Here is a 19235-nt window from a genome sequence, read left to right as displayed (position 1 = left end):
CCCACCCCACTGAGCTCTGCATTAGTGCAGCTCAGAGAGTTTGGCCCTTTTAATAAGTCTTAGACATCATTATTTTGTTTCAATGTTCAAAGTTCTGGAGGATCTGCCATGTGGCTACAACAGGAAGAGAAAAAAAGGACTTAGGGGCCAAAACCTGCAGCCATTTTCACCAGGGAGAATCGGGGTTATTCACCTGGTTTTAGAGGAATTGCTTGGGGTTAGCACTTAGTATTTGTAATTAGAGCAGGTCCTCTGTGGTCAGGAAAGAATGAGTTATTATAATGATCTGCTTCAGTACAGCTGTCATTAGCACTCTTCTGACTCTGAAGGAGAGTGCAGGGCCATGTACAAACAGGACACTTGGACTCACCGATCCTGCGCGTCACGATTTCTTCTTTCTAACACGGTGGCAGAAGGCCCGGGTGAGTTGCACTAGCGGATGTTGTGATGCCAGATGCTGTGCCTGAGGGCATCATGGATCCTCCACTGCTCACTTTAAAACAGCTGCCAGGACACTGCAGCCACTCCATGGGGATGTACCGTGCATTTATTGCAAATGTGGACAGTGAAAGGAAGAGGGAGATGGGACAAAGGGATGGCAGGGTGTAGAGAGGAAGCCTTGAAGTCTACTGAGAAGTAATGTGGTGTGGTTAAAATGATGAATCTCTTACTGGATCTGCAACTAAACCCACCACTGTATGTCTTGTCTCTGTCCTTTTGTCCTGTTAATTTAGTTTATACATTTCCAGGCTGAGAAGACTAAGACAAACAACCCTGTGGGCTCTGAGTGAATATGTGGGGCCTGCCGGTGATGTTAGTGGGACAAGGTTTTCCTCTGCACAGAAGGCTGGCAGAAAACTTAAATAAAAAAAAAAAAAAGTGTCAAGCATTTTTCTATTCAATTAATGAAAATTGGCACCCTATTACTGCTGCTGTCCTGCATACCTCCTGGCTGGAAAAAGCTGGTTCCTGTGAGGCCGAAGAATCTCGGTGCAACTGAGATGCAGTTAGCAGGCTGTGAGGTTTAAGAAGAGCTCCATGCCTTTTTTAAGCCTGCAGGCAGTTCTGCTGACTGACGCTGCCCAAATGCTTTCCAGGAATGCTGACATATTCTCATGTTATCACTTTTCACGTGAACTTTTCCCCAAGAGCCTGCTTCTCATTGCTCAGCAGTGCATCAGGGGAGAAGGAAAGAGAGGAGAGCTGTCAAGGCACATCAGTCATTGTTGTGTTTGTACTGGAAGGTATATGCATAATGAAGGATAATATTTTCTGGCTGCAGAAGGTTGTGATATCCCAGTGTGAGATGCCTGCGAGTATATCTGGTATGGATGTGACAAGAGAGGATTTGTCTTGGGATACAGAGGCTTTTTGCATCTGGTCCCTTGTGCAAATCAGGACAAGTTTGGCAGGGTTTGAAAGTCCATATCATCTGGTGACCCAAATGAATAGTTCCAGATGGACTGGGGCCCTCATCACAGTTGGTGCCCTTATTGACTGGGGGGCCGAAGCTGAATGAAGGGAGGGGTTCACCATGGAGGAGGTCTGTGTACCTTGCTCTGCTCATGTCCTGTGAATGGAGAACTTTAATTCCTCAGCTTTATTAATGCGTCATATTGTACAAACAATGGCCACTCCAATATTGAAGTGAAAGGCAAGAATATTTATGTGAGGGTGAACTCACTCCAGTCCTAGGACCCTTCCCACTTTGGCAGTCCTTGCCTACCCCTGTTTCTTAGCAGGCTGTGAGACCCCTGGGGCCATCTTTTCTCACAGGTAGCAGGCACAGCTCTTCCCCATGTACTTAGCTTCAAGGAAAGACCATGCCATCCTCCACCACCTGTCAAGGAAGGCAGAGACTATGCCTGGGGGTCCTGGACACTGTTTTTTACCTTGGATCAAGATTTAGAAGAAAAACATTTTCCCTTTTGAGAGACTTACTGAGATACGTGAACTGGAAGTGCAACTTGGAAATGTCTGTCAGCATATCCAGAATTTTCCTTGCAAGACAGAGTGCAGCAGACCTCCACAACAGCCTGGCATGCCTGAACAGAGGATGCTTTTTCCCCCCCTCTCTGTCTTCCTTTTGTCTCTTTGTTAACAGGTAAAAACCTGTCCTGAGGGCTGGGCCCTTGTTGAAAAATACAGCTCTATTTAGAAAGAAAGCTTTGAGGAAACCCCAGTCCTTGGCAATTCCTAATGAATGTCCTAAAGGTCTGACCTTTTCCTCTGGGATCCTCCTTCCCCTTTCCTGACCTGAGTAGGCAAGTAGTGCTGGGAGAAAAAATAGAGTGGAGAGCTTCTGAAGTCAGACATCCCAAGCACCACAAAGTACCCTTGCAAGGCCTTGTTATAATCATTGCTTGCTTGCCCCATATGTCTGGCCATCCAAAAGGTTTAAGCAGTAAGTGATCTGATAGCCTGTATGTGCCATTGATTTGTTAAGCTGAAGGTTTTTTTTTCTTAAATCCTATTAACAATAGCATTTGCAGAAGGAATGCAGATTACCCAGGTCTAATTGTATATCATTTGCATGAAGAATGAATTAAAAAGCAGCTTTGCAACACATTGACTCGGGATGTTATTGAGCCATTGAAGTCTCACGGCTGTGAGGGTTGGAGCTATTTAATTAGTGGGGGTGGGGTGTGTGGCTGGAGAGAAAATAGCGGAGAAGAGGTGTTTTAATCAATGAAGCAGAGAAATCACAACTGTTAGAAGATGCAAGATTATTCCTTTCAGGCAAATAACCCAACCAAATAACTCAAGGTCCAAATGTATGAGAACTTTGCTGAATGAAAACCTGGTATTTGAATTGAAGGGGGACAGTCATTTGGGAGAGTTCAATGCTGGTGCTTTCCCAGGGCCAGAGCTGTGGAGCTCTGCTCAGGGACTACCTTCAGCTAGGGGCACCAGCTGTTTTATTTTATATTTTTTCTTTCTGTTCATGCAGCCCAGACTGCATCCTGAAAGTCAGACAGGATGCTCCTGATGACTCCTCTGGGTCTCTGACTGATCCCACAGCCAGGGGTGTGGGTGTGAGGCTGCCCGCCTCACCCTGCCACAGGGTCTGCAGGACACGAGCGTTGTGGCTCGTTGTCAAGCCTGTGTGGTTGCTCCCAGCTGCAGCAGGTGACAGAAGCACTTAAGGAAATGGGATGGGATCTCAATAACTCTGTTCTTACCTGGCTCAAAGGCTGGCAGGGTGACAAAGGCGTTTATTTTTCTCTGTGAACTGTCATGTTTCAGCTACAGTAGAGCTTTGGTGTGTTGCTTTCAGGCAGGCCTCGAATCTGGAACATTTTTGCCACCTAAATATCTCTGCTTTTCACCTGATCATCAGGCTGCTGCACAAGGGGATATCTAAGGTCAGTAATGCTGCCAGGATCTTCAGGTCTACTTTATCTTCCTTCAACAGATAACCATAGACACTACCCAAAGCCCTTTGCCATTTGATTTCTGTCCCTGTCATGTGCTGGGTAACAAGTGCCTCATCTTAGTACTTTATTTCCCAAGGAAATATGTGTTAATGCAAGTAAGAATAAAAACTGCACACATTTGAGGCACAGTGTAGGATTTTTTAATGCCACAAGGTCTTAGGTACAGAGAAAGTAGCAGAATTCCAATCATGGGGGAAAACAGGCCATTAAAAATGATGGATTAGTTATTCCCATGATATATGCTTTGGATACATGTTAAGTTAATTGCATATCCACATTCTAAGTTTCCTGGATACCAACATTTCTCTTTGCTTTTGGAGGGTCAGATTTTTATTTTTTTTTTAAAGGCAGCCCTCATCTAAAACCCGTTGAGAAGGCTGCCTTCTTGGATGCCAAACAGTCTTGTGGCAATTTGCTGGCAGACACCAAGGTATCTTAGCTCAAGCTCTCGAATATGGTATACTGAGAATGAAGCAGACACATGATAGCTGGACCACACAACATGCATATTTGTCACAATTCCATGAAAGAGACACTTGTGTAAATAAAACTGGCAACTATTGTAGATGAATTACTATTTATTCACTGCAATATTAATTGCATAAGTTTCAACTACGCCATCATCAGCCAATCTGAAATTCAGCTACCATATCAAACACAGTATTTAAGGCAAAAGGAAAGTGGCACAAAATGGGAATTTCCTAGAAAAAACCCCAAACTTCTAGGCCTACAAATATGGACCATGAAGAAAACCATTTTGGCAATTACAAACTCATGTTGAATCACATCTGTACTGAAACTTATCTTCAAGAAACAGTTGTTCTCTGCTTCCAACTATGAGGTACAAACCAGACACATGTTTTTTACCTCAGTGTCAGCAGAGAGAAACTGAGTGAATGTGGCTGATTTGTAGCATGTCCTTTACTGCTGACAAGGATGGATTTGCAACCACTTAATCTGTAGTGTTTCACATAGCCCTACAGACTGAGATAAAGCTTAGATGGAAGGACAGTATCTTTCCTTAATGAGTTGGGCAGGTCTTTTAAATCCTAGAACATTTTTGGCAGCACATGATAGTGGCTGATTCTTATCCCTGTCTTTGTTTATAGCTTGCATCTAGCAGACCCACTCTGATACAGCTGCTAGTCTGCCTCTGTCACTCTTGAAAAGCAGCATTTGGGTGTGCTGTCATGGAGTCAGGGAGCTGAGGGGAAACAGGACTGAGAGGACTCTGAGAAGTTTTGGAGTCCTCCTTCCTGGTCTAGGTACATTCCAGAGGAAAGTTGGTCTTGACAGGTAGTGATCTCTTATTGTTTGGAAAAGGTGCCAGGGCAGAAGGTTAAAAGTCCAAGTAGCCTTGTACAGACATATCATTGAAAAGTTTTCCTAAATCTGAGCCTAGGCTGCGAACTGAGCCAGTTTCTTCTTGTGCTGCCTCACTGGAGCAGGAGAACAACATACCACTGTCAGATGTAAACAACCTTCTGCATACCAGAAGATGGTGGTTTGGACAAAACAGACTCAATTCTTTTGATACCCAGTAGGTTGTGTTTACAAAATTATTACCTTCCTACCTTGCTGTTCCTCTGGATTCCTTCCACTTTGCCTCCATCTTCCGCAAAGTGTCGTTCCTCCATCTGTGCCCTGCACTGTGCCAGGTGGCAGGTGACAGTGATCACGCACTGTGTCATGGACACGAGACCCATCCTTGTGCTACCACCCTCCTCTCAGCTTATGCTTAGCTTGTGGGTGGCTGGCTGCCCCCAGCACCTTTCCCCAGCACTGCTGCTGGCCAGGTTGACACTCCCCTTCTCTCCTCAGGGTAGCAATTGGCTTTGACCTTACTGACAGTCAGGCAATGGAGCCCACTCTGCTTGTTTATTTTCTTTTTTTATTTTTATTTTTTTTTAATTCAGATTTTAATCCTGCAACACATTGAAAACCCTCCCAAGTCTGTGGTTATTGAAAGTTTTAAAGTGTATTCCATATCTAGTATCTCACTCTCTGAAGAAACTGATGGCATCCCAGAGCAGCCCCTTGAATAGTAGCTCTCTTTTCTCCCTTGGCATTCCCTTCTAATATGACAAAGGACTGTTAATAATATTTTTTCTGAGCAGTGAAGCACCAAGGGAAGTCAGGCACTTGATTGTGGAGAGCAGCAGTCTTCTACAGCTGCTCACAATAATGCAAGTGTAAACAGCTGGGCAAGCATTTACGATAAATACCTGCCTTTCTCCCACTGCAAACATCATGGGGCATCCCCCTGATGTGTGCACACAGTCCCAAGTAAAGGATTCAGTTCCTCTCTTGTGGTAAATTAAATATGAAATATTACATGTAAAGATTAGAGAAGTACCCTGATCTTTAAAAAATGAGTAAAATCCTTTGATGTACAAACATTAATTAGAGGTTAATACATAAATTCCGTAATATGTTGAAGAACCCCAAATTTAATTTAGCAATAAATGGTGGGATTTTTTTTGGCACCAGTCAGTATTTCTTTGCTTCTCCAACAAAGATATTTGAATGCTGATTTGTTGAAAATCTGAAGCAAGCTCCAGCTATGCAGTCACTAAGATAACCTTCATAGAATATTATTGTTATACATACAATGAATGTCCTCCACATTATGTTTAACCACTAACACAGACATACACACAACTCTATGTATATATAAACTTCATATTTTCTCCTGGGATAATCTGCCAAGAATGCTGTGGAATCTGTTACATCCTCTTTAATATTTGTAGTTGTTTTTGAACCATTTTTGTGTTTGTTTGCTTATATCCTGCCTTGTAAAGAAAACATCCGTTATTTCTTAAATTTAGCCTTCCCTGTTATAGAGGTGTATATTTTGCTAACAGGCTGTGACTACCCTATCCTTCCTGCTGGCAAAATATGCACCTCTCTGTGATGTGAGGCAAACAGAAGAGCTTCTAAATTGAGACCTGGGCATCTGAAAAAGGGATAAACTAAGGAATTCTCAACAGAGTTTTCTTACAAAAGAATATTGAGAATGCATCGCACCTTCCAAGTTGTAAGAAATTATTTTAGATATTAGTTACTATTAAGAAACACTCTTTCCACTTGGGCATGGCACAAACAGAGATATGAGGCTGAAGAGAGCAATTAGTTCAAGGCAAAGGAAAATGTTGAGAAATGGTTTAGGCGAGCCTGGGAGACTCTTGAGCAGTCTTAATTCTTGAGTCATGCTTTGTACTCACCAATTAAGTCCACGTCAGCTATAACAAAAAAATCCATACACCTATGTAGTTGGTCATTTAGACTTTATGACAGTGATAATGACCTTGGTACAGAACATTTTCTGGGTATTAATGACAAAGTGGGGTTAATGGTCCTTGACCGCACCTTGAGCCATCCACACCACTCCAATGGTTATTAGTCCTCAGGGGTAAGACTGCATCTCCATAGTGAATTTTAGATATTATTTTAATCAATTCAGGTTTATGCACACTGACAGCTGAATGTATCACTCATAAATTCTGCTATTATGTTGCAAATAACATAATTTTAATATAAATAATTTAAAGAATTTAAAATAAATAATTTTAAATATTAAGCAGCAATGTTCTGGTGTTCATCTAAGCACAGTGGTCTCCAATACATTCGATTTTCATTTTTTAAAGACACTTTTCCTCTCTCAAGGATGCAGAAGAAATGGTGTCATGAAACCTTGTGTGCAGAGATTATTTGAAGTCTGGCCACAAACACAGATGTGTCTTCCCTTTTCTTTCCTGCTATACCCATTTGCAGTGTATTCAATCTGGTGCATGCAACCTTCTCTTTGTGAAATCTGTAATGCTTGGGTATTGATAAGGTGCATCTCTGAAGGAGAGTTGCAGGTGACATGTTTTTTATGTAATGTCTTCTGCTTATCACTGCATCTGTTTTTTTAATGGCACAAAGACTACCTAAAGATTTTAAGCTATTAGTAGTCATTAAAATACCTTTTTGCTTTTTCTGACATAGGGAAAAATGAAGACTACTGTTTGCTTTCTTTTCTGAAAAAATACAACAAAATCTGTTCAGGTTCTGAGCAACCATCACTGCAAGCAGAGCAAAGGGAACGAGACAAGACATGGGATTTGAGATTCTGTTTTATTTCATGCATGGTACTTGTGATGGGAAGCCAAGGGTCACTAGACTTGGGGCTGATTTTGGCCAAACAGCTCTCATTCCCTTACCTGCATGTGCTTTGATTCATTCCAAACTTGTTAAACATCCTTTGCTCTGGAAAAATTGTTCTGGATCACTTGAGAGCATCTAGGCACCCAGAGTTCTTCTCCCTTCAAAATTGCAGAGTCACAAAAGTAATTGGTGCAGTGCAATGGAGGAGTCCAGACCTGTGTTCATCTGAGATAGCTCAACTTCCTAGAACATGTAAGGGTCCCCAGCACAGGCTCCCTTTGCACAAGAATGTACCACCACATGGCAAGGATTTGAGATGTGTGCAAGCTGTTAATACTCACTTGCAGAGCAAATCCTGGCTAGCAAGTTCTCCTCTGTCCAACTGGTTCTAGTGGATCGAATTCTCACCTGATTTCAGTCAACAGCTAGCATTTTCATGAATGAAAATTTGGTTCACAGCCTCTGATCTTTATATTATGCAATTTTGTGGCTTCTTAATTCCAGCAAAACATGTATCACTGCTCCAAACTGCTTATTGTGATAGCATAAACAGGTTACGACAAAAAGCATTTTGTCATTCGTCTAAGAAAAAAAGTATGGCTAGAATGTTGATCAGTAATACATAGCATTGTATTGCCTTTGTATTTGTATTTGTGCAACAATAAGTATTTGAGATTTACTGATAATGCCTTTATTTTCCAGACTCAATTACCATCATTCAATTAATCAGATTTTCTAGTTAGCACATTAAATGGAGAAGCAGACCCTGCATTCAGACACACAAATGACTGAAAATAACTTCCTGCTTTGAGATCCATGTGTCAGTATCTGTCAAATTGTCAACTAATTTTAAATTTTAATTAGTTGTGATTTTTTTAAAAGCTCTCAATGTTTTCCTTCCAGACAGAACTCAGTTGTCCTCCAGCCCTGAGCTGCAGGATTCCCTCTGTACCCTGTTTGCTCCAGCGCTACCTACCCTGGTGTAACTGTAACAGGATCTGACCCGTACGTATCAGGAAATGGTTAAATGTGGATGGGATCACCCATGAAAATAGGAGATGGAAATTTTCTCAACTGAAAAGGAGAATCAGGGGAACATGCTGGCAGCACAATGAGGAGACTTCTAATAGGAAAGTGTCTGTCAAATTCACCGGGGCTTCAGCACTGGACTGACTGAGCCACTGAGCATCTCTGTGCACCTGATAAGGTGCCAGGGACTCACACTGCCAGGACATCTTCCCTTAAGGTGTGCTTACCCCTGAGTAAGCTCACGGAGCTGGGGACAGCAAAAAGCCCCCATGACCTGCTGGCTAGAGAGTGAGAGCAGATGGATGCCAGCATGTCCAGCACGGCATCTGTGGGGGAAAATGTCTTCAAAATCCTCTGCTGCAGGTGTGAAACATGCACCCATCCACTGGCAAATTTTCAAGGGAAGCTGTTGGTGTGTCATTGCCATGGCGTTCACACACAGCATCTTGTAAAGTTAAAATCTTAATCCTGTCTTTAGGCCAGAAAAGGGTCTCTAACGTGTGTTTTGTGTGTTAGCAAGCTCCCTCCCTATTACTGTGATTGAGTTTTAATAGCACTGGCTTTCATGATGATAGGGAGAAGGAAGTGACAACAGTGACCTTGAGGTAACAATAACCTTGCAAGCACATAATGCCATTTATCACTGCATAGCTCCTTTCATTAGGAGATCTGAAGCTGCGTCACAAAGATAGGCTTTTGCAGCACTGACACAGCAAAGCCCTAATCCCTTACTGGGACACTGTGATCGTATCACAATGCAAATCATTACCACCATACAGTCCCCATATTGGTACAGTTTGATGTCTTTTGTTGAGGAAATTATCTAATTAATATTTTTCATAGTTTTCATCTTTAATCCCTGCTATTATCTTTCCCTGATATCTACCCATCTGTTTTTCTAAGCGTTCGCATTTTCTCTTTCATTATGTGTATAAACAATCCCCTTTCTAAAGAAATGAGATGTATTGCATTTTTTTAAAATATCAAATTATTTTCTAAAAATTAGAAAAGCCAGGCAAAAGGCAATTCTCATTTTGTGTATCAATAAATACACGTAGTGGTTAAATTCTGCCTTCAGGTAGTTTACAAATGAAATCTGCTAGTGGTCAATGCCTATGGCAACCCTGTGAACTACAGTGCAATAGCTCTGTATCATGGAAAGATTTGCCACAGTCAGATTTGTAACAATTCAGCTTACAGTGGGCAAGAAATCATTTAATTAATCTCTTTTCCAATCCCTATTGAGTGCTTGCTAAGTTCCATGCATCTGTTCTGGAGACTGCCTTCTTGCAAAACTGTGACCTTTGTAAAAGCTAACCTATATTTTATTTCCCTTTCTTTTATGGATACCAGATTCCCATTAATTTATTTATTCAGCCCCATCACACAGATTGCTCACCTGCATCCATCTCTCTGGCAGCAGCAACCTTGACACTCCTGACTGCCCGAGGCCAAGGACTCCCTCAGATTAAATATGAGTCCCTGTGGAGAACCCAAGATGAATGCACCCTGTGTGTTGCATACAGTGGCTGCAGCCCCTGCAGACGCTGAGCACTGATAGAGGCAGCAGAAGGGGCTCAGGTGTGGTTAGGGTGCTCTCAGTGCTCAGTGAGATGTGGTTCAGGAAGAGCATGTGGTTCAGTGTGCCCACGAGTGAGGCATCTGCCTGCCACAGTGGCTGCCCTTGGTTTATTCCAGCTTCATCCTGATTAGCATCCAAGTAGCAGGAAGGGGGCTGGGAGTGTGGATTAAAAGGCATTTTATTTTTTATTTTTTTTTTAACTAACTGAATCTAGGATGTTGTACTGTGCTAACGAAGAGCAGGTGAGCAAGTGCGAATGTGGCAAATATGTTCCAATATAGCTCTTCCAATTATCACTTTTAATTTACAATTCCTGGCAGCATTATTTATTCTTGCTCAAGAATCCCTGCTAACACCTTGCTGATACAGAAAGCCTGCTTTTCAGAAAGGCAAACCTTTTCAGAGATGACTGAAAGAGTTCTAGTGGAGACTAGGAATCCTGATACCTTTGGTAGCTTTGGCACCCAGCCCGGGTATGCCCCTGGATGCTATTTTTGGTGTCCCTGAGTGTTCAGAGTGTTGCAGTCACAGTGCAAGTTCCCCTCACAGGGTAGTGGCCACCTCACAAGACATTCAGGTGTCACTGAAATGCTCCTCTATGTCTCCTGCCTGCCTGACTTGTCCTGGCTTTCCAGGATGCAGGTCACGCCTAAACCCTCCCAGGGCAACAAGAGAGATGCAGGGAGCAAGGGGGGTTGTGGATTTTCCCCACCTCTTCCCATTAGCTACACTGTGACTCAGCTCCATGAATGAAGATGTGTTCCAGTTGTGGGGGCCTCCTGGCTCTTCCCAGGGCTCTCCTCCACCCTGGCACAGCATAAGCACTGGAGAGCCCCATTGCACACCTGCACACCTCTGGCAGACCCATTTGGAAGGTGTCTGGGCTGATCTGCAGGTGCCAGGTGTGCAGTGCTACCAGAGAGCAGCTATCTGTGCTCAGCCCCTCAGTCCCCAGCAAACTGCTGTCCTGTCTGTAATTGCAATTACAGCTGAGCACGCTCAGAACAAGACAGAGTTTAATAGCTCCTGTCATTTGTCTTTCACAGCAAGCTGCACATCCGAAACAGGGTGATTAGAGAAGGGCTGAGCATAACTGAGGGCTGGGAAAGGTCGTCTTGTTTCAGAGGGCACTCACATAAAAAGGAGCTTTTACAATTTGAGTACAGTAACATTTGCATGGTCATGCTTAATCTGACAGTTATTTATTGCTCTGGGTTAGATAAAAACCTCCATGTAGAAAGCAATCGAGTCGTGAACTCAATATGTGCCAAAATCCACAGATGGCCCTTTTCTCTGGCATGAGGGCTTGAGAAATTCAAGACAGACCTTCAGCATTGACAGGATTGCAGAACCTGTACCTGCTCCATACCTGCTCCGTTTCTGCTCCCTGTGTCTAGCTCCTGTAGCCTCACCCCAATGGATAAATGGTTAACCAAAATGGTTCCACAGAAGAGATCAGGAGCTCCCCAGTCTACAACAGCAGAATCAGCTTGGGAGTCCTGGGAGAGAGCTGGGGTGTGGATACAAGCAGGAAATCACAGAGCTGGGGAACGACCTACACATGTGTTATCTCCATTCTCATAATGCAATCCCCTTGAATGCATTCTCAGGTTGGGATTGTATAACCTAGAGCTGGAGGTGGCAGAAGATTTCAGACGGCAAGAAAATAGCCACAGAGGCAGTTGTGCTGGGAGGTGAGGTCTGGAGCTATTTCTGAACTCAAATTCAATTAATCTGCATCAGTTTTTCAGAGGAGAATCTAGCTTTTAGAGAAGAAAATTCCCTGTGATCTTTTTTTGAAAGGAGATATTTGAGTTTTCAGTTGGAAACAATGCTTTCCCTTAAAGAGTTTCCATAACATTCAATAGGCTATCCACATTGCCCATAGCCTAAAGACAGCTTTGTCTATTTTCTTTAATTTTCTCAGAAAATGGAAACTTTTAATTTTTGTACAGCACAAAATAATTATGTTTGAGCTAGCAAACTGGTGTCCCAATTACTTAGATAGCTGTTAAAGCCCAGCAGGGGCTGAGGTACAGTTTTGGAAAATGAGTGCTGGTCCTCACAGGGTTGCAGGAAGAAAGATTAATCCTCCTGCCAGAGGGAAAAAGAGGACAGTAGAAGATAAAATTGACAGGAGACTTTAAAATTCTCAGAGGATGTCATATATCTAATTTCCTATGCATACTTCTTGTCTGCATTGAGGTATATCCAAACCTGTATCTGAAAGAATAAGCAGAGGCAGTTCCCTTAGGAGAACAGCAGTGGAGAGAGCTTCAGTGTTTCTTGACCAGAAACTGCCATCTCTTGGACTGAGGCATGCCCTGGTCAATTTTGCATTGGACCACACGAAACATTATTCTTTCCCTGGAGCTGGTGGCCTTGGCCCTCACTTGTGCTGACCAACCTGTCTCCAAATTTACATGTGTGGGAAAGGGGGAAAGGGAGTAGAAATTTCTGCATCTGGATAGTCAAATTGGTCAGAATAAGCTTCATTAGTAAGATGCAGTGTCCTGATGAATCCCCAGACCCCAAAACTTCTGTTCCAAAGAGGATGGGAATTTAAATCTCTCTAGGAAACCGAGCCATAAACAAGAGGACCTAAAGCTGCAGAAGAGGTAACAAATGTGAAAGACATGACAATGTGAAAGTTAATTCCAGCAGGTGGAATTAGCCATGAACATTTGGCTTTCTTCCTTCTCCACAGGCAATTGCATACACGCAGTAGTATTCGGCAAGCCCAAATGCTGATGCTAAGTGACACACCAGATGTTCCTGGTGGGCCACCAACACCCTTTTCAGCTCTTACTGCCAATGCAGCAGGCAGTTCCCCTAGAGCAGTGTCCCAGGCAATGGTACCTGATGGATACATTGAGGGGTTTCATGGCTTTTTGTCCATAAGGACGGAGTTCTCCCACTCAGGCATCCCATGCCCAAAATGCTGTCTACCACAATGTGTGATCATTCACTTTGGAGATCTCACTCTGCATTGTTTGCAAGTGAACCTCATGTTTAAACACAGGCAGTCAGCTTACCACATGAGCAGCTACACTTTGAATGAAATTTTATAAATGCAGATATTCTGAGAATATCTGACATCAGGTAAACTTTGTTTTATCCAGCTTTGTGGAAAAAAACAACCAACTTTGCATGATGTTTGCAAAACCATCATTAGCAAATCCCTGTTTTTCCCAAAGCTTCCGGAGCCTTTGGAATCACACAATGTTTTGAGACAAGAAGTTATGCAAGTGCATAGGTTAGGAACTACCAGGAGGGAATGAGGGTCTCCAGGCTGTATTTCCACAACACAATTTCTTATTGCTAACAATAACATTAGCCTCCCTGATTCAGCATGTTTTTGCTCAAGCACATGGTTTGCTTCTCTTGTTAGATGGGCAGACCACATACAGGGTCATCTCAAAGCCACGGAGAATAATGTGGTTGCTCTGGATTAATTTTAGTGATATTGAGTATTGCCTGAGCACTAAATATGCAGGGCAGGACAAATATATAACCACATATTGCAACATATAGCTATACTGTGGACTTGGTGTTGTTTAATTAAAATAATCTGTCAAAATCCATTTAGTCTAAAAGAAGAATGAAAGAAAGAAAGAAAAATTGTTCACTCTATTGTATTTTCAAAGCATTTGCCCTTTCAATGAATGTCATGAACAGGGAATGTTTCCAGCGATCAATACTTGGATGGGAGGAAGCTTTCCAGCACTGCTGAGTGGCTTTCACAGCAGCTGTGATCAAGATGGAGGGCTTGTTGTTTTGTTTTTTAATTTTATTTCCTTGCTCTGTAATATTCATTGATGTAAATATTAATAGAGGCCTGATGTTCATCTTGTCTTTGCAATATTTTGCACAGAAAGAGTTTTTCTCCCAATAAAATGAACGATGCCTGGGAATGCAGAAGAGGATGTGCTGACTGTTATTGGTTCCCCTATGATCAACTAAGGAGGAAAGAACAAGAAAGAGTTCACCTGGGAATGGCTCATAGCTCTCTCCTGTCAAAAGTATGGTTCAGCAGCAAACTGGAAAAGGGGCTCAGGTGCCAGATGAACAGAGGGTGCCTGCCACATTCCCAGGAAGGCGGTGCAGGCTCCTGCTGCTGCTCTCCAGGGATGACTCCAGCTCTGGGCTCTAAGGTGGCTGAAGCAGCAGTAGGATCAGCTCAGGCCCAGCCTGAGAGCTCTCCCGTAACCTCTCCACTCCATGCAAGGCCAGGTATCCCTCAGCCGTGGCTGGGAATACAGCTCCTGCTGTGCTGTGCTCCTGGGCTGCCCTGGGCTGCCCAGGAGCACAGCACAGCCAGTGCATTTGCAAACTAGAGCTCCAGTACCTCTGAGGAAGGCAGAGCATAAAACACTCTCATTGGCAAGTCTTCTGGAAAGATACAGAGTGGCTTCCTGCTAGTTCCTCTTGATCTGACCATACTGTTGTGCTGATGAGATTTCCACACTGATGCTTCGTTTATGCTGAACACAAACAGTGGCACACGATGTGTGGTCCAAGGAGATCTGAGCAAGTGAGCACTGAACCAAATCTGGGATGGATTAGGGCCTGTTATGGGATGTACATTGATGTTACATTTGTGTTGCAGCGCTGTAACATTTGAATCACGATGTCGTGATATGCAAGATAGAGGCTGGGGGGCCCCTTTATAGTACGATCTTTATGGCTCTGGCACTGCACAGAGAAACGCTGCAGAGATGAGAGGGAGCTGTGAGCAGGAAAGAAAAGCCATTAAAAGAGAGCTCTGAGAGTGGTATTTAGCATGAAGGACTCATAGAATTGTGTCACATATTTTTAAAGGCATTAGAAATGGTCTTGAACCACAACTCCTAGCTCCAAATACCTTCCCTTGGAGCAATACGGAGGCAGATTTATCAGTTAAACACAGTTCTGCTTGGACTCTTCCACCCTTTTTTCTTTCTCTCTGAGACAGGTCTTTGTACAGAAGGTTGCAAACTCCCTGTGGGGCCTGAATGGAGGCTTGCTGAGGAATAGTCCATTGCTCCGAGGGCAGTTAGAGTCCCAGTGCTGGAAAAAGGCAAAGGTGGGTGAGTTGAGGTTGTTTGCCCCTTACTGCCAGCCTCACTGGCTGCAGCTCTAGGCTTACACACTTTCTGATTCCTGCTGAGCCACTGCCTGGATACAAAAGTGACCACCACCTTGAGTGACCCACAAGGAAGTGGTGACTACTTGAGGTGTCCTGACCACATCTCCCTGTATGTCAATGGACTTAACTTGGCACCAACTATGGATAAAGAAAAAATGCAAAAAATCTGGGTTTAAAATTCCAAGTCCACAAATACAATAATTTGCCAAAATTCAACAAATTGTAGTTTTGTATTTGTGTTTTAGTAGAAAGATGAATGAGAAAGAGATGATTTGGAAAGTTTGATGTTCTGGACTTCAATAGTTTTTGCTTTTAATTTCTACAAGATGTTCTTTTCCTTGGGTTTATTCTGTCACTTATTCCCATGGTGGGACTGAAATTGTGTGGGGTTGGTTTTTTGTGATGATGGGGCTGCAGTGACCGTGGCTGTATTGCAGCACTGTATATTAGCACAGTAGCAGCAACACTGGAGTTTTCCCAGGCTGTTCTCTGCTTGACACACATTTGGTTTAAAGCAAGAGGGCAAAGTCCAGAAGACTTTTGTGCATCCCTGAGTGAGTGGCTGATAACCAATCCAGCAACACTATTATTTGTACTTCATCTGTGTTTTGAGACCAAGTCAGGGGTCAGGTCAGAGTGTACTAATCAGGACACAGATAGGGAACAAAGACAGCCCTTCCTCTCAGTGCTCCAGAGGCCTCATCCTGGGTGAGCTGGAATAGCTCCCTAGGCTGGTGGCTTTCAGCAAAGCAGAGATGTTTTGCTGTGGCTGAAGGTCTGGCTGTTGGCACCCAGACATGTGGCAGATAAAGCACACAGATGCACACAGTGTGGCAGCCATGGGCTGGGAGGGTGAGATAGCAGTGCTGGCCAGAACAGCACACTGTCCAGCTCACTGCTCCCTTGGCCAGCACCAACTGGTGTTAAATGGGTCACTGCTTTTCCTGACTACACAAAATGCCCCTATCTCATGTGCAGGCAAATCAGGAGGATTCTTGTCTTGGGGAGACTCAGCTTTGGGAACCAGCAGGGCTCTTCTAATCCTTGTGGTGTAACCCCTGGGGCTGTCATCAGTACCAGGTCAAAATGTCTAAGTGGGATGTACATAAAATGCTACCAGTCCACAGTGCTGTTTGATTTTAGTAATATTTGCTGCCCCATTGAACAGGTGTAAATAACTGTGTAACATGTATGGCAAAGGAGAGCTAACTTCACATGGTGTGCTTTGACTTTGCTGGACACAGCTCTGGTTCACTGGATTCTGATACCTTTCTTTGGGAACACCCATCACTGTCTGAAGTGGAATTACTACTTTTGAAAGCATTCAGAAAATAGATATGCATCCTTGTTAAGGGGAGTGCTCAGCTAACTCCCTACCAAGGAAGGTGCCTGATGCTTCATCCAGTGAGCAGCTCTGCCTGCCTGCCTTCTGGCTGCCCTGCTGCCCTGGCCATTGCTCACCTGCATCCTCCTGCTTCTCCCTGTATCTGCCCTGAGTGACTTCACCCTCTGCCTACAAAGATCTCACAGCATTGTATAACTGCTCTCCCACTGTCCTCTGTCATTCCATTGCAGCACTTCAACACTTCTTAATGCATTCCCATTACTTCCAGTTATTATTTCTTTGCAGGCTCTTCTGTTCAATCTCCAGTTCAGTCACAGTTTCTCTGTATTACTTGATGCTTTTCTTTCTACCTTCCATTCACTTTTGCCCTGCTTCCCTCCTTCCCCCATCTTACATGAAACATTTCCTGATCCATTGCTTCGTATTCCCTATTGTGCTCCATCCCATGACTCACTGCACAGGAAATCTCAGTTGTTTGCTCAGGATGTTCTGGAGGGCAGGGGCTGAGGTCTAGAGAGAAAGAGGGGTAGGAGAGATTCAAAGAGGTTCAGAGGGAAACAAGTTCTATGTTCACTTTCAAGCCTCACCAGCTGATTCTCTTGAAAATAATCAATTGTTACTGCTGTTTTTTTATTCCGTGTTTTCTCCCAGCAATGGAAGTGTGCTGTCCTCAACTCCTCCGTTAAGAGACATCCAGTATGGCACAACTAACCAAGAAGGCTCAGGTTCAGCTTTCAGTTTTCAAATTTTGGTCTTTCCTAATCTGTAGAATACTTTCAGATGAGAATTTCCTCATCCTTCTAGCTATGAGATGCTGTGACTGTTGTGGTGACAGAGAGGAAGAGGAAGCCTCTCATTTTGCTTGCTTGTGGTTGGTTATTTTTGCTGATGGTGGTAGTGGGAAGTCCAGGTAGAAATCCTTGATTTCTCTTAAATTAATCCTGACCTGAGTCAGGAATAATTTAAGAGAAAGAAATTTTGCCCCACGGCCAGCAGCACAGGAATTTGAATGTGGGTTTTTGCCGCTCTGACCAAACCCTTCCTTGTACTAGCTCCCTCAGACACTTGGGAAAGTTCCAGGTCAGATGGAGGACAAATGTTTGAAGTTGTCATGAAACAGCTCACTCTCATTATTAATGACCAGGTGCTTGACTGTACCTGGTGAGTAGCTCTTATATGTGTTGGGAGCAGCACCTCTGTTGTGGGAAGGGCCCTGAGGGGCTCAGTTCTCTGCCCTCTTCAGCTTGCAGGAAAGAAATGACTGACTTTCCTGAATTCAGTCAGTTCTGGTGGCTTCAAGGTTGTGGAGTTCCCATTTGTATTGCTATTTCTCTTCTGGAGAGGAAGAGATGCCTTGGACAGAGCAGGGAGAAAGCAAAGGAGTTTAAAAATAAAGAGCTGTGACAACTCTATTCAGAAGTGTGGAGTGAGGGGAAGTGTGTTTCCATGCATTGCCCAACTTCCTGATTGAAGCAGTTCCTTTTGGCAAGCCCTGGGCGGGTGGAAATTTGCAGTGCTTTGCGTGTCAGCAGCCCATGGCACCCTCCCCTCCGTGACCTCTTCCTTCTCTGCACCATAGACTGAGCCACAGGGAAGGCAGGAGCTGGAAACTGGGCTGCCCTGGGACTTTTCCAATTCATAAAAATTTGCTGCTGCCACCTAGACAAAGGAGTTTTAAGAAGGGAAGGGAATCCCCTGAACTCATCAAGTTCAAACTCCCGCTCCCATCATCCATGGCAGCAGACTTGTCCTCAGAGGGAATTAGATTAATCGCATTGTCCACAGCTTTGAGCTGCTTGCTGGGTCCTGCAAGACCAGACCAGAGTTACTGAATGCTCAGAGGAAAACTCTGCCCTCTTGCCCTGGTAGTGAAACCTCCATTATTTGTGTTGTGTTGCAGACAGCTGTCCCAGGTGGCCTTAGTTTGTGTTGCCCAATGATGTGCAAAGAATAGGAGTTTGTTCCTGCCCTACGGAGTTTGTTTTTTGATGAAGGAAATGTCAGAGGTTGTATTTTGTGGAGAGGTGAGACTGAAAGTAGCAGAGAAAAGAAGTGACCTCCTTGCAATCACTTGAAGTCAGTTCCTCAGCAATTGTCTTAATTTGGAGGATGCCAAACAACAGCACATAGTGAGGCAATGGGAATAAGTCTGGGAGAGGGCTGTAAGAAATGGAACTGCAACATAAACAGACTTTCTTGCTTCAACTGTGTAAAATTCAACTATCAATAAAAACTGCAGGAGGCACCCCCACCTCCCCCCCACTCTAAAAAATAAAAAAGCAAAATAAAAATCACATTTGCCTTGTCCAGGAGGACAAGAGTAACCTCCAGCTGTCACAGCAGGCTGAGTGTGCCCCCAGGCTTTCTGCACCTACCAAACACCACCACACACAGCTGCAAGGCGATCTACCAACAGCACACACTGCTATCTTTAAGGCAGCAGTTTTCACAGGTAGTAGTGCATCCTTTTAGCTTGAAAGGTGAATGCTCTCCTCTAACTGGAATTCATGCATGTGTAATAGTTAGTGGTAAGGCAAGGCTGAAAGGCTGGGAAAGGCAAGGAAC

Source organism: Parus major, chromosome 3 (assembly GCF_001522545.3).
Source record: "Parus major isolate Abel chromosome 3, Parus_major1.1, whole genome shotgun sequence".
NCBI lineage: Eukaryota > Metazoa > Chordata > Aves > Passeriformes > Paridae > Parus > Parus major.
This window is presented reverse-complemented; position numbering follows the sequence as displayed.